General features: G+C 46.9%; 1 pseudogene; it reads left to right on the top strand.

The window, feature by feature from the left end:
- Positions 1 to 4,299: 4,299 nt before the first annotated feature.
- Positions 4,300 to 5,414, top strand: LOC120841437 (annotated as a pseudogene).
- Positions 5,415 to 16,741: the final 11,327 nt, after the last annotated feature.

Here is a 16,741-nt window from a genome sequence, read left to right as displayed (position 1 = left end):
CAAGTTCGAGCGATGGCGTGGACGTACCTTGCCCGACGAAAACTCGCGCTTGCACTGTTGGTGAACCGCCTGCGCCGCAAGCGTAGGTGGTAAATGTTTATACGCTACCTCTTTGACAAGCGCACGGTCTACGGTACTCAAGCTTCCTCGTGTCGTAGAAACACAGGTGAGAACGAATTCCCTCGATCAGCTTCTCGACCCCCGACCGAGTCCGATTCTTCGAACATGGCGCCACACGAAGTGCTCCCGTCGTCTGCTATTGCTCGTATTTGCCGCGCTTCCCGCGCGAGGGCTGCCGAGAGCCAGCTCGTGATGCATCCTGGTCCGGCGTCGCCAGCGCGGCCGGCGCGGAATACGGCATGCTCCATTTTGGCGTCGAGGTGGTCAGGCTGCGTCGAACGCCGCCGGTCGCGTCGGTTACGCCACGACGCCGGAGTATAGACCTTTGCAGAAATCGCCTCCTGCGCGCTGCCATCTTTGTCTGCTGGGCTGTGGACCGCCTTCCAAGCATGCGCTGTTGATCGGCTGTGCGGTATATCGAACACGGCGCATGCGTCCACAGCTCAGTGACTCAGCATTTTTTGCCCGCCCGCTTCGTTCGAGATTGCCGCTGGAAAGGTCTATAGAGCGTCGGGTTTTCGCCGACGTGACGTCGCTGTGACGCGCTCGCGCGCGCGCACGCGTTACGTCGGAGTATAACAGAGCCTTAAGTACAATGATCCGGTGAAACTCTTGTCAGTGGGATCTTACAGGCCGATTACTAACAAACGTTGATTATAAAATTTACATGGAGATTTTAGCTGAAATATTACAAAGGGTTATTAAAGTACTCGTAAGGGCCGCATCAGACGTGCGGCATAAAAGGCCGTACGATTTGCACGAATATACATGTAGCTAGAAGCGTTTTAGAATGCTGCGACGCCTTTCAAGGCCGAGTTACAATGTTGCAACTCGACTTTGAGAAGGCGTTCGATCCTGTTTCGCACCGAATACTTTTTCGTATTTTGGAACACGACAATGTAGAGTACGAGAAAAGAGTCAAAGTACAGGCTAGCTGGTGGAAGTCAACCATTTCGTCGTTTACCCTGAGACTGGGGGGTTTTTTTGAAGAGCAGAAGAAACAGAAAAAACAGACAGGTCTCTCTTGAGACCTGTCTGTTTTTTCTGTTTCTTCTGCTCTTCAAAAAACCCCCCCAGTCTCAGGGTAAACGACGAAATGGTTAATGTAGAGTACATTCTGTTAAAAGGTTTGAAGATGGCTTATAAAAACTGCATTACAAGTTTAGTTGTAAATAAGAGAGTTACAGAAAGCATTGAGATACGTTGTTCAGTTAGGCAAGGTTGCCCACTTTCGCCCTTGCTTTTTGCTATATTTTTAGAACCGTTTTGTTTGAGACTTCTTCGAAACGATAACGTACGTGGTTTTAAGCTAAACACGAATGAAGTAAAAGTCCGGTCATATGCGGATGATCTTGCGGTTCTCTGCGTGGATCAAGAAAGTATTCGCGAAATTGTCAAGGTTGCCTCTTCTTTCTGTGCGAAAACCGGGAGTGTCATCAATTAGGACAAAACGGTAGGGTTTTGGCACGGTGATTGGGATAGAAAACCAAATGTTCTTATGAATATTAGGTGGGAGACTTTGCCCACCAAAGTATCTAGGTATGCCGTTAGGGCATTATCGTGACAATACTTCATACTGGAATGAAGAGACTGAGAACGTTAGAACAAAGGCGGAAGGGTGGAGGGGGAAGTATTTGTCTATTTTCGCGCGTTCCACTGAGTGTAATGTTTTTTTTTTTTATTTTTTTTTTTATTGCGAAGATTTGGTATGTCTTACAGGTACTCTATATGTCTCGGGCCAATGTGCAGAAGTTCCACAGAGTTCTTGCTGTTTTCATATGGAACTCGAATTGGGAGCGCTGTGTCCGCACAAATCTTTTTCGTTCAGTGTAAAGTGGCGGACTAGGGCTAGCACATTTATTTATAAGCAAATAATTTCGAGATTTATGTTTCTTAGGGATCAAAACGACCCCTTCTTACGTACTGTAATTCAAGTTCGCCTGCAAAGTTTTCTGCCTGAATTTGTTGTGTCATCCGGTGTTGTAGTAGGCGCAGGTGTTAGTGGGTACATGAAAGAAGTTTTATAGTCTATCCGCATGTTGAAAGTCCGTTTTTCTATGGAATATTTGGCTACAGTTTCAAGAAAAAATATTGTAAAAAGATTTAGTCGATGATTTGTTTCCTATACCATTGTATAGATCATTATATTGTGGCGGCAGTGGTTTAGACGTACTAAAAAGAGTGAAAAGAATGCCGGTCAGGCCATGTGTTAAAACCTTTTTTCTTTCAATTACATTGTGGCGTCCTTCCGGTGAAAACTTGGTTGGAGGAAAAAAGTTTATTCGTCCCTTGGTCCACCAATTGTTTATTGCGTAAAAAAGCCGAAACCGTAGAACACGTGTTTATCGAATGTTGGGACGCTGTGTCCCACTGGGACATCCTCCAGCGCACCCTCAAAAAAGATTTACCTGTCAACCCACGCGCTATTCGTTATCTGGCTGTCAAAAATGAAGACGAAATTCCGTATGATATGATTATGCTATTGAGTCTCCACAGTGTGTGGAAGACGAGAATGAGTTTACGACATGGAGACGTGAATGTTCGCACTGTGCGTGAAAACGTTATTGAAAATATTGTCTATGTAAGAGAAGTTTATCGCGCTCTCGACGAGCCTTCAGACTGGTTACCACTGTTGGATGAGTTGGCCATTTTAAAAGACTCTAGCAGACCGCCACGGCCCTCGTACGGCTGAAGTGTTTTAGCCTTTCCTTTTTGTGTGTATTGTAAAAAATCTGTCGAAACAAGCAATAAAGAAAAAAAAGTGTGGCGGACATGGGCTATACGTGTCTTGCTCGCAAGCGAAAGGTCATGGGTTCGAATACCACCTAAAATTACTTAATTTTTCTTTTAAGGCGTATGTACTACGTTATACTATAATACGTTGTAGATTATAATAATATAATATATACTTTATAAAGAGAAATCACTTGAGACATGTGGCGACCTTTAATTCGCATTACATGTCATGTTTTTAATAACTTTCCTACCAAGCGTGGTGTTGTGGGTTGTTTGAAATTCCCGCGCGAGGTCATGTGGCTGTGACTTAAAGGGGCACTGACACCCCAAAGGTCGTATTTAATTTTATTGTCTAAAACGATGCAAGTTGCAGTCATAGACACGCAAAAAAAAACGCATCGCGAAAAAAAATTTTCCCGCGCGCGCGCGCGCCTTTTTATTTTTGGCGTTTGATTTTCCCGCCTCTCGCCTCCTCCCTTCTTTTGATCGGTGACGTCAAGAATCATGAAATTTAGAAGCTTTGTAGGCGACATTTCTATAACATTTAATTACGGCAATCCTAAAACATGTTTTTTTAACGCAATTGCGAACGCACTACGGCCCTTCTTTTTGAAATACCAAAAATCGGGAGTTCGTTGTGGTGCCGTCTCCTGGATTTGTATCCTCCAACGGAAAACAGGCGACACCGCTCAAAACCGGTCCGCCGCAACGCCGGGCGCTCGCTCCTTTCCTCCTCGCTTTGGGTCGCCATGGCAACAGCAGGGAGTGGTGAAAGGAAGTCGACTCTCAGGTCTCCGCAATTTTTGACGTCAAGGCACCGGCGCCGATCGCGCGGGAACTTCGAATTCGGCTTTTGGAAATTGTTTTTTTACTTCCCAAATACTGAATTCCCAAATTTCAAATTTTGAGGGTAATGTCCCGGCATCGTTTTCAATCGTTTCGGATAATAAAAAAAAAGATGATTTTGATGTGTCAGTGCCCCTTTAATGACCCTATCGACGAATCAGGATTTGTCCGTCACAACGCCGCCGACGCCGGCTTTTTTGCAACACGAGCTCCTTAACGCTGTCGCGTTGATAACATTATGCATGGAAAATAAATTTTTATTGTGGAAATTACGGTGACCATGCCGACCCCAACCTCTTTGTGCCGTATTTGTTGAACTATTGCAGAATCGCATGATATACGCGCGGGCATGAAGCGGACGCCCTGGTCGCAGGAAACGAGCACCTCTCTTCCTCTATGCCGGGCGGTCACGCCGAGAGCAAACTTGCAAACGTCTTCTCTGCATTTTGGATATCGTCTATCGCACCTACGCGGGCTGCGACAACACACTAGGGAGAAAAGCCACAGCCCGGTGGAGTCGGGCAACCCTGACGTATACTCTCAAAGTGCTGAAGTGGGGGCCTACAGAGAATATAGAGGGGGCTTTGGACACACCGCTTGTACTGCAGGGGGAGACTGTGCAGTGTGTCACGGACTACAAGTACTTGGGTGTACACCTGTCCACGGGTAGGAACTACATCCAAGCACATGAATCGGCTGTCCGAGCAAAGGCCATGAGGGGAAAGGGAGTGCTGGCAGCAACGTCCATGTGGGCTTTCGACCGCTACGAGGTTGCTCGTAGCCTGTGGAAGATGGTGATGGTGCCCGGACTGACTTTTGCGAATCGGGTGCTGTGCAAGTCGTCTCAGACTCGGGAGTTCCTAGAGGTTCGACAGCGGGAGGCGGGACGGATGGCACTCGGGGCACACAGGGGGACTCCAAACGAAGGGGTGCAGGGGGACCTCGGATGGTCTGCTTTTGAGTCGAGGGAAGCGGTGGCTAAGCTGACTTACGAGAGGCGTCTTTGCGGCCTCGGAGAGGAGCGATGGGCCAGGAGGGTGTTTAAGTACCTCGTGTACAGGAGTACAGGAGTACACGCGCCTGACCAAACGGGTGGCCAGGCTCGCGGGAAAGTATGAGGTACCACCGACCCTGCTGGACGGCCGGCCGCTCCGAGAGGGGGTTACGGACCTCAAGAAGCACGTGCGGCAGGTCGAGACGCGAAGGTGGACGGAGTTGGCCACACGAAAACCATCAATGTCTGTGTATGCGGCCTCGAAGCGGGCGATCGAGCGGGAGCAGCTGTACGATGACTCCAGGGGCAGCGGCTTGCTTTTCGAGGCACGCACGGGAACCCTCAAGACCAGGCTGTGGAGATCGCGATATGACGCTGGGGCCCCAATCGCCTGCGTCGCCTGCGGAGCAGCAGAGGAGACAACCGAACATCTGGTGCTGCAGTGCAAGGCCCTCAGCCCGTGCCCCCAGGTGGACCATCTGCCGGACGCGCTGGGCTTCCAGACGGCGGAGCGGGGGGATGACGGCGAGGAACACGTCGAGACCACCAAGCGCCGACTAGAGCAGTGGTGGGAGATTTCCTGGCGGCTGTGGAAGAGGGAGAGGCGAGCTGGGCCGGACGTGCAAGCGCAAGCCGGACAACCGATTTTTCCGCCCAAGTCGACCTGCCCCACACCGTGGACCCGACCGAAGCTCCAACACAACAAGAACTCGGCTAGGCTTGGCTAGAAACCAGGCTGAGCAAGCCTTTTTTTTTTTTTTTTTTTTTTTGCAGGCCATTGCCGGAACTTCCGGCGAGCGGCCACCCGTTACAAAGGGGACGCCACTAAATTCAAATCCAAATCCAAATCCAAAGGAGCAAAATGCTTTTGAAATCACATAGGTCGACTAAACGTTCAGAAACGCAGCAAAGAAGCGTAGGCAGATTAGCACTGGGGGCACATGGAAAGACATCAAATGAGGGAGTAGAGGGGGACAACGGCTGGTCGTCTTTTGAGAGCAGGGAGGCAATTAGTAAGTTGAAATTTGAACAAGGATTGAACGAAATGGATGATACGCGGTGGGCATGGAAGGTTTCCAAGTATTTATACATAAAAAGTTTATACACAAATTGGACAATCCGAACCCGAACGCTTATATTTAAATAACTACATACCAGTGATATGACTGAGCAGACTGCTTCAGCGGAAAAGGGAGTGAAAGAAACAGAAAGAAAAATGTGGGAGGTAAGGATGCAGGACAAATCAGCTCTAACAATGTAGAGGACACAAAAACAGGACATAAAAAAGGAAAATGTGTTTGACGATTCACTGGGAAGTTCTTTACTGTTAAAGGCGAGAACGGGAGTTTTTAAGACGAGGACATGTAGGGCTAAATTTTAGGAGACATGCACATTATGTGCCGGCTGCCATAATGAGAGCGAGACACTAGAGCACTTGGTTTTGAAGTGCACGGGGCTTCGCCTTGCTCTCCCTGAAGGGGTAACAGATTTGGCCGGGGCCCTGGGTTTCTGCTGGCGACGATGGAAGGACGGAAGAGAAAAGGATTACAGTAATAACAGAGAGGCGCGATTAGAAGAATGGTGGAAATTATCTAAGTAAAATTTAATTATGCACAACTAACTAGCACAGCTGGGGACAGGCGGGATAGAAGAAAATTCGGACTCCCTCCTGCGTGACTACGGCCCAAAGTCTCAACCCTGTCCCCCAGTGGGTCCGGCGCTGGGATAACGCCGACAGGGTTTGACCACAGAAAAATTGGCAGAAGAGAATTTTTACTTTTTGCCTGATCCCCTAAAAGTCATTCTGGTGGTACCCCACACTGCTTGGAGATAGGGGAGAAATTCGGCTTAAAAGCGCGGGAGGAACCGTATGTTTGTCTTTTTAGACTTAGGCTAGGTGGTGCAAGCTACCACCCGTTATAAAGGTATATCCAGTAACATCCATTCAACATCCATCCATCCAACCATGAACGACTGCTTGATTCGAGACAGCTACTGGCAAGTTGCGTACAGGAGCTCTGATAAAGAGATATATTTCTATATACGTGATCTTCCTAAAATAACTTGTATGGCACTCGAACAAGAAAGGAAATAAACCTCCGTTGAATCAAAAAGTTTTATTTATGTCAAAATGTCTACATAGGGTCGGCTAAAACCTTGCGTGCGCTTCCAAAACCAGCCACGAATTAGTTGCAACAACGACGCTCTAGAAATTGCCGTTTTCACTGCACACCAACGTGCATTTCTAACGAACATGCATTTCTACGTGGAGCTACCGTCCTGGGGAAATAATATAGGCACGTGACCAAAGGCAACATCAAAAGTCTTAATATTCAGGAAACCTATTTCTGTCGGGTTTTCATACTTTGTGCGTTGCGGTAGAAAGAAATTTAAAAGTATTAGACGTGAATGTTCGGAAATGTAGATCGTTAAACACGATTGGTGGAAGTTACATCACAGAGTCTCACGACACTGCTCAGCCGCTGCGAGAGTGTAAGACGTCTGCAAAATATTACACGCTCCCGTTTCGTAGGCCTTCAGACTCAAGGGCCTGCCTGGTAACTAGTCCAACGAAACACACAGCACACACGATGGACGTTGCCTCTAATAACATTGAAAGTAGAATATGTGATAATTTTCACCTGACATAAACAGATGAATTCCAAAATATCCTTTATGATTATCCCAAGCATGGAATGAGATACCTGATACATTGCGGTATGATAAGCACATGAATGGTCCCTGCATAATGCGCGGTGCATTAAGTAGCAAATATTTGACTTTGTCCATCGGATTTAATGTATGCCCTTTGAAATGCACGATACGGTGAAGGAATCTTCAAATAAAACGATGGCATTACCTTTTTAACGCCTCCACACTAAACGGTAAAAACTAAGCTCGTAAAAAAAGCACAAGCACCGACAAGGTCATTCCAATGCACCAGATTAGGAAGAAAGGTCTAAGGTCGCTAAGGTTGAGCACTGCCTCCGGAACGGGCATAGCATTGTTTTCTCGACGGTATCCGATCTTGACTTTGCCCAGTGAACCAGACCTCGCGTAGAGTCCGGCCTCAGATCCACGACTCCGAGTGTCCTCGATGTCGCTCAGATACACAAAGGATCGCCTTACTTCGGGTCCTGTGAGGTACGTCAGCACAAGATCAAGACCTTCGACGTAACCTCGTACAAGAAGCTCTCGTCTTAGAGCTCCGACGTTTTCCGGGCGTGCTATAGAAATTAAGAAGGTGTCCTTTTTGTCGTTGTTAATCTTAATAGCCTTTGAATCGTCACCACCGTTACGAGTTATGGAGTGCTCTGAACTTGCCCTGAAAAAATGGGTTAAATTGTGGTAGTCGGGAAGGCCAGCGCTCTCGTAGTTATATGCTATAAATGAATTGTGACTGAAAAAACAAATACGATAGTTTTTCAGCATCCTGTCCCCGAATGAGACGAACTGTAGAGGCTCCGGAACGGCAAAGTAGTAAGAAGTGACTGATCCGAACTTTGAAAATTGTGGACATAATGAAAAACGTCAACATAATGAGGCAAACAACGAGTCGGCACGACTGAGTCCCAAGAAGAACGCTGTAGAAACGAACGCCTCGTTGATGAAGTGATGCCAAAATAGGGAATAAAAAAGGGAACGTGCCCTTCATGTTCTTGTATATAATCTTGTTGATCAAGACAATGGTCAGGAGAAAAAGCACAAAGGATATCAGCAGCCCGATGCAAACTTCCCATGAAAACTGCAAGACAAGGGCAGTTTCTTTCAAAACATGTTCCGGCCTTGGAACAAGAAAAAAGAAAAACCAACCGGGGTGATATACTGTACAACCTCAGCGTCGCCGTCAGGATTCGTGGGGTTCTTGCTAAGTGCTATGACAAAACTCGGTGATCTCCCACGCAATGTAAAATCGAACTTGCTGAGTCTGACATGACACGAGCGATGTTTCAATAGTTTAATTGTGACGCCAATGGCTGGGTGCTAAACGTAATAATGTCTGTCCCAAAGTAGAAATATTTCATTTTCATTGAGAAGCAGCTGTTTTGGGAGAGATGCGCGCACATATTTGCCACATTTAGTGCACCTTCTTTCAGAGCGAGTACCACATAACCTTTCTTTCCGGTAAAGGGTTTGATTTTTCATATCGTTGAGCAGCGTTTTCAAAGGTTGAACGAGGAACTCGTCATGAATGTGTGCCATTAGACGACGTCATTTTGAAATTTCCACTGGTTGGACAAAATTCTGGCATAAGCAGATCGTCTGATATGGACCAAGCAATCTTATGTTTTCCAACGTACACTCCTTCGGCAGTTATAAACGCTGTCATTTAATATTTCTTCGCTTTGATTTTGGATAAATCTTTCAAAATAAAATCCTTCCATACAAAGTATAATATCGGAACGTAACTCCGTCTAAAGGTACAGCAAATTTCACGAGCAATGAGTTAAACTGAACTCTTCTCTCAGTACAGAGTATCGCTGCATATATAACAAAGGTTTCAAAAACGTACTGAACATCATCGCGTTTTGCACGAGACACTGCGGCGGTACAAATATGTCCACGGGCCTGTTTTCCAGGTTGAAGGATGACAGGAAGTGGTCGAATGGGTCCGACCAAGGGAAGGATTCCAAGCTCGACACCTCATTCGGCTTGCCTGCGCACACACCTTTTGACAGTAAAGTTGTGATAACCGTCACAGGGAAAACCACATCTGGTTTAAAAACACTCCGGGTCAATTGGATACAACATTCCGGAGCTCACGTGAGTCTCAGGGAAGAAGAGATATTCAGCCTTTAGACCGCCAACTCAATTTACAACGTCTGATGATATTTACAACAAGGTTTTAGCGTTCTCGTCTAGGACACTATGCTCACCGTGATGTGTATTGGAGCAAAATTTCAAGGACGACACTGTGCATGAAGCATATTCGATTAAACTAAATCATCGCCTTACACTCCAGAGCGCTCTTTGTGCCCTCGTACCAGGAACTTGAATTATTGAGTTGCTTGGTCCACCCTCTTCTTGCCGATAGACCCAGTAGGCTGCTCTGGCTGTTGACACTGGGCGTTTGTTTCTTCGTTTTTCCAACACTATCTACTTTAGTGCCTAAAGACTAAATCGCCGCCTCACGCCGTCAATGTAAAAAAAAAAAAAAAAATCGTTTTTGCGTCAATTCAATTTTTTGAGACGCGTGTCCCAACCAAACTGTTAATATATATATATATATATATATATATATATATATATATATATATATATGGTTTTTTTTAGGGGCCTTTTAGGGAGCTCTATAGCGACACATGGCGTGCTCCCGTGCTGTGTTTGGGAGCTGTATGTATAGAGTCGCAGCTTGTGCGCATCACGCCACTGTTTCCAAAAAAAACGAGTCGCGATCCATCCGAGGTCGCACAGGTCGAGTGGGGAGATGCGAAGCGGTTCGGAATTATGAAAAAAATGAGAGAATGGGCCTTATGGCAACATCGATGAAAACAAAGAACAGGTCGCAGTGCAACATCGAGACGGAACTGAGAGTTGCGGGGTATTCCGGACTCCGCCCTCGTTTGGAGGAACAGTTCTAAGAAAGCAAGTTCATCTGAGCCGTTAGGAACAGCCATGTGATGGCTTCTAGCCAAGCTGTGCGACCAGGCACGTAGCCAGGGGGGGAGGGGGGCAGCCATGGGGCCCGCCCCCCCCCCCCCCCGAAACCTTCCATTTTGCTGGGACCTTCTCTCCACCCTCCCTCTCATAAAGCATTTTGTCATAAGCGCCCCCCCCCCCCCCCCCCCCCCCCCCCCCGAAACAAAATCCTGGCTACGTGCCTGTTTGTGACGTGTGATGGTTTTTAGCCAAGCTGGTAGCACTGAAATGAAGGCGCGGCGACACTTGACGGCCCCTCGTCGTGATGTAGAATCATGTGTCACGCGATCGTTTCTGCGCTTTTTTGGTCGCATGAAGGTTGAGCTATTTCGCTCATAATTCATCATTAAATCACTATTTTGAACGCGAGTTTAGGGTTTCCTTTAACCTCAATTGATTCGTCGTAATGCTCGTCAAATTCAAACTCGAGCAGGGCGACAACAGTGAAGTGGCGGCACTACGAGGAGGACCCAGTGATCTAGCTTTGTGTCCTGTTATCGTTCTGACCACGACCAAGCCGGTCGTGGTCGTGGCTTCGGGGTCTCGCCAAGTGACGGGGCAGGTATGCTCGGGGACGGCCCAGTCCCTGAAGCGAGTTTTATTTTAGTTGTTGTTTTTTATTTTTTTTTCAGTTTGTCAAAAACAGAAATTAATCTCGAAGACAGTCGTGCACCCGTCAAACTTGTGATTTCTATCGCCGGTTCTTCGCAGTTTCCTCGCACTCGTAGCCTTATGGTGGCTCTACTTTGGTTGGTTTAATTTCGCCGTGCTCGCGGCTGTGCTGGAGTATTATGTAGTTTTTGCTTAATTTTGTTATGCAGATATGTGTATTATGGTATACAAACGATACAGTAGTTCTGCACAACTTCGAGAACTACGAAGTAATTTCAAGCCTACATTGCAGACGTTTTCACGAACTCCTTCTTATGTCCTCGTTCGTCGTTTGAGCAGGTTCAGCGGCGAAACAACTGATGTGATGCGGAATAATGATTATCACTGTCTACATCCGTAACCATTGTAAATATTTTCCCTGAAAATGAATAGTCAAGCGACTAATATGCAAATGCAGGTCGCAATTTTAATCGTCATTATTTAATTCTCAAGGACATCAACTTTTTCTGGGCATCGAAGACTGGTAAACCCCTGTAATGACGTATCAAATTTAAAAACAAACAAACATTTATTTACGTGATTTTTGTTTCTAAGAAATTGAAAGCTTCAAGTATGTTTCGATGGTTCATCCAAGGCCGAGATGAAAGTGTATTCATTAACATATCTTAAATCGTTCTAACCTGACCAAATAAACTATTTGTCATACAGTGTTCCTTACGACTCAGGATGTGCGATAAATAAGCGACACACCCGTCAAGGGAATTCTAACACATAGTCTTCTTTAAATTTTCCGAAATGAAATTGAAGGTAGCAAGAGAAGTTACCGCAAGTCGAATGCCAGACATCACTTCATGTACAAGATGTTTTCGTTCAAACAGATATTTCTTTTTCTTACTTTCAGCGGCGTCGCCAGCTGCTGAAAGTAAATCTGACATCGACAACCCTGCATTCTGGTGATTTCTATGACATGCTTTTCACCCTGGGAACGCCACTCTTTCTGTTTAAATAAATTATTTGAATTAGATATATTAAAGCGGCCATAAAAGGAAAATGTATTTGCCGGATTTTAATTTTCTTATATTTATTAAACCGCAAGAAGTTGATTCCTAAGTATTACGACAAAACGTCTGCATTTTATAAACCGTATTTAAAAATAGAGTTTCTTTGGACTGTCTGTAAGGTTGTACCTTCGACTGCATTTGTTTGCACATACGCTTGCGCCATGGAAACAGCTTGACTTCTTGAAGCTCTCCGGCCTGAAAGACGTATACACGTTTATAAGCATATTGCTATAAGCATATTGCTATTGCATAAGTCAACTGCGTGGACGTTCTCATCGACTCTGTGGCGCCTAGGGCATGTGGATGGCTGTGTGTGCGAGAAGGGCTGCTGACGTGGACTGGACGGGAGGAAGCGGCTTGACCTTCGGGACTGTGGATGTCGGGTGGGGGCACCGGGCGGGGCTCGCCATTTTAAACGAGTGTCTGAAAAATAAACGTTCAGCTGTGTTTGAGACGTTGTGTTGTGTTCGTCCCCTTCTGTGTTCCTGAGTCTCGGGTTTTATTACCATGAATCATCACCAGCTCGCTTGTTTTTTAAGTATCATTGCAGTTATTCTCCCTAAGTCAAGCTATTGTCCGTCAGACCCGGGTTTTTTGGGTGGCCTTCCTGATGCCTCCGTGGATGTCTACGTCGTGCTTGTGCTGAGCAAGCTAGGGCACCAGCTCTCCCAAATGGAAGCGGACAGATGTGTCTTCAGTGTGTGCCTGCGGAAGAGGTTGGTGGATCCCGCGAAGTTCCACTACTTGAGTGCGGTCAACGGCCCTTAGTCCCTGAAGAAGAGGATCCTCAAGAGCTACAGGACCGCAGTGAATCATCAGCTCAGCGAGGTCCGGCAGGTTTGCAACAGCCTTTGGACTTTATATCGCGGGCACGGGCTCCAGTCCTTACCGGTATTGGCTAAAACTGAAAGAAGCGGAGTTCCACAAATTGTGGGCGCGCGTCAAAGGAGAGCGCTTTTGAGCGGGCTTCAAAAATTTGAGCAGGTGACTTCGTCGAACAATAATTCGGTCCCGGTTCCTAAATCACGAGAGAATAACCAAGTGTGCCCAAAGGTGGTGAATCCTTCGCGGGTGACGTTGTCACGGCGAACTGAGAATTTTTTGGGGGTTGGCCCGAAGTTCTGCCTGAATGTCAAGCCCTCAAGGTTGGACGTTGTCGCGGCTGTGCAGACTGTGGGAAGAAGGATCCCGGACACGGTCGCGAGATCCAGTTACCAGGAACAGTCATTTAGAGTCGTCTCGAAGTTCACGGATAACAGGGTAGACTATGACAAAAGAGACTTTCGTCAGGTTCTAGGGGTCAGGAGAGAATTGGAACGGAAGAATTTAGCGTTATTGCAAACTGACAAAAGTGGGACCTTTGGTGTTTTGCCCCTGAGTGACTGTAAAAGAAAAGCAGACGTGGCTCTAGACGGCTTGTTCCAGCCGTGCATGGTAAATTTGAGAAAAACGAAACAGAGTGTCTCAAACTTAGAACTTTGGAGTTTCGGAATTCGGACTGGAAAGTCATCGAAAGTGGCGGTCAATGATATATCATCTCGCGGCGGCGCGGTTCAACACGCATTTTTCGAAAACAAACGTGCAGTCGAGTGCAGTTTTTATAACCTTTTAAACAATGCGGACTTTAAAAAAAACTCTATTAAAGTACAATATCAGCTATCACGCAGCACGTAACGTTTGATTGGCTGTGCTCCACATTACATAATGCGGCGCCGTTGATTTTCGTGACTTATTTCACAGGTTTAATATAAACAAAAAAGCTGAATGTCATGTCATAAAATTTGCATTTGATCGGAAACTGCGCGTATCTCGTCCAACCGCGCCAGAACCTTTGTTCACTCGCACCGGTCAAGAAACATCAAGGAGGCGATGTTTGCATTCACAACCTTGTATTTCACATGCCCATCGTTTCGTAGTTAACCCGCTCGCTATACATGAACCAGAACAAAAAAAATCTAAACTAAACAACGAACTCACGAAACCCGGTTAAAAACAGGACGGCAGCCAGATACAAAGTGAGACTGCAACCATACGAAGACGCGCTCGCACGATATGGAGGCACAAAGAGCGTGCCAATATTCTTAGTGTTACGTGGTGTACGCATTGACATTCGTTACGTGCAGGCGAGACAGAGGGATATCCAGCTCGCCCTTGTCGTAGATTAAAACATTAAGTGAGACGCGTGCCGATGTGACGTGCGAGAGCTCAGAACATTGCCGCCGGGCGTGTCACGGCCGAAAGGACCCACTGTCAACCCATTCCCACACACACGCTGAATAAGACATTTCCACTGCCAACTATAGGGCCGTCGGCTGGTTCAGACATCTGCAACGAGCGCGTTCTGGCTACAACCACGTTCGTTGTGACCGGAGCGATTGAAACGACCTCTCTGTGCCGCAAGTATACACACACACTCCTGCAACCTGCAACCACATGCAACAAGCGCAGCGGATCGTCAGCACGGAGGTTACTTAACCGCCGCCGTCAGCTGTTTCCGCGGGGCCTCCAAAAAGAAAGGGACGTGCTGTCACTCACTGACCTAGCAAAAAATTGAGTTTTCTATAGGCTCAAGTTTTATGCATATCTATTTTTCATGGATAGGCACGCAAGACAGAATGGATAAAAAAAAGAAGAAAAAAAAGATTTCGTACTCCGTCTTCGACGATCACGACTTTTAACACGACTTTACCAATAGTGGATATCTCGCCACACGCTTTATCTACAATCACAGAAGAAGACGTAATTTTAGCAGCAATATAACAACGTAGAGATATGATCTCGAAATCCCATAAACGTAGCGAGCGTTCAGGAATGTTAACACAAATCGGTTTTCTCGGGTGATGAAAACGCGTGAAATTTCGCGTCCTTCATACACGCCTTTAGATCAAGTACGCACCAGTAATACCTTGAACTTGAGCACACGCATGGAGTGCGCAAAATGAGAAATCCGGGCGATGTTCAAGGTCAAAAACATGAAAGAGGATCACTGTATAGGTGAGGAAAACAGACAAGACGGCACGAGTCTGTCTTGAGGGTGCCTCCACGGCATCGCCGCACGAGTACACGGATCTTCCCTCCTGGGACGTGCTGGGTTCATCGCGACACACGACAAGAATGCGCAGGCAAGGATAGCGCTGCCACGTGGATGATTACCACCGACGCCATGTTTTTTTAGATAGCAGGAACCATAACCGAGCTCTCCTCGGCCTATGGTCGATCTGTCGGCGTGGTCGCTTTGTTCGTTCTTAAACGTAGCAAAAATGTTCAGCCCGGCTCAACTCTTTGCGTTGAGAACGATCAAGGACGTAACGGCCGTTTGGCGCTTCGTTGCCACGGCAACTCGTCGTTCTAATCGTTTGCTTTCGTTCGTAAGCGTACAGGTCGCTCTGAACGCAAGTGTCTTAACGGGACTTCCGACGTAGAACTTCGGTTTGATTGTGCAAGCGAGTTGGACACGAATACAGTGTAGACACGAATGACGAAAATAATTCCTGGAGAAGGGGAACAAGAGGGACATAGGACAAACACAAATCTCCAAACACAAATAGGTGACTGGTGCGCGACCGAAAAATCCGCCGGTCCGGGTATCGATCCCGGGACCTCTCGATTTCCAGTGGAGCGGCCTTCTTTTCCCTCTCCCTACCTTCTTGAGCTGCAATGGACTATACCACTGCTACGATTTACGGATGTGACGTCACATAGGTATAATTTTTTTTTATATATTTTGACGGTGGGCGTCGAAACAGTCAATACCTTTCCTTCGTTTTTCAGTTATCAGTCGGGCGTGTCACGTCCGGAAGGACCAAATGTCAATCCATTCCCGCACACACGCTGAGTAAGACACTACTCGCATCCAATCTGTACCTCGCGCCATGGCTTCCGATAGGTGACGTAGACAAGCCAGCAGTACGTACGGCTTTGCTGTCAATGAGGTGTTGACGAGGTGGTGCATTCCAGCTCGCTTGCACCTTTGCATTCAAAATGCGTTATAATCATAACCTTAAAATGCAAGCTTTCACCCTTGTTGGTGATAGACTGGTGAAAGTTGATAAAACCCGCTTGGCTCTACTGACGTCCAAGTCCCGGTTAGCTCAGTTGGTAGAGCGCTCCACTGGAAATGGAGAGGTCCCTGGTTTGATACCAGGATCAGGCGGATTTTGGTCGCGCACTAGTCACCTAGCTGTGTTTGGAGATTTGTGTTTGTCTTTTTTCCTTCTTGTTCCCCTTCTCCAGTGATTATTTTCATCATTCTTGTCCAGCTCGCTTGCACCTTTGCACTTGATTGCATTATAATCAAACCGAATGAATCACGCACACTGTCCCGCTACCGCTACGAGCGCGCGCTTCAGAGCATGCATCGAAGTGGCAGCGCGAGCTTCCGCTACGATTAGCGTGGCCTGAAAACACGATCTACTAAAATTCTCTATTATCGTCACCTTTTCCTTCCCTGTCTCAAGTTCAGTCATGTGAAGCTCTCTGAAACCGCAGTCACACTGTCCAGACTCCGTACATCATACAAAAGATACGGCCGCAGACATGATGACAGAATGATGTACGGACACGGTTCACGTTAGAGACAAAGGCGGCGGCGGAGTATCGGGTATCGTTGTCGGAGCTGTCGGAACGAATTTAAGTAGCTCGTTCCGATGACTCGAGTGAACCATCACCAATATTCCGCCGCCGCCTTTGCGCATACATCGTATCGTTATGGGAGTATCTGAACGATCTACTA

This window comes from Ixodes scapularis, unplaced genomic scaffold (genome assembly GCF_016920785.2).
Source record: "Ixodes scapularis isolate PalLabHiFi unplaced genomic scaffold, ASM1692078v2 PGA_scaffold7__128_contigs__length_106722199, whole genome shotgun sequence".
NCBI lineage: Eukaryota > Metazoa > Arthropoda > Arachnida > Ixodida > Ixodidae > Ixodes > Ixodes scapularis.
This window is presented reverse-complemented; position numbering and strand designations above follow the sequence as displayed.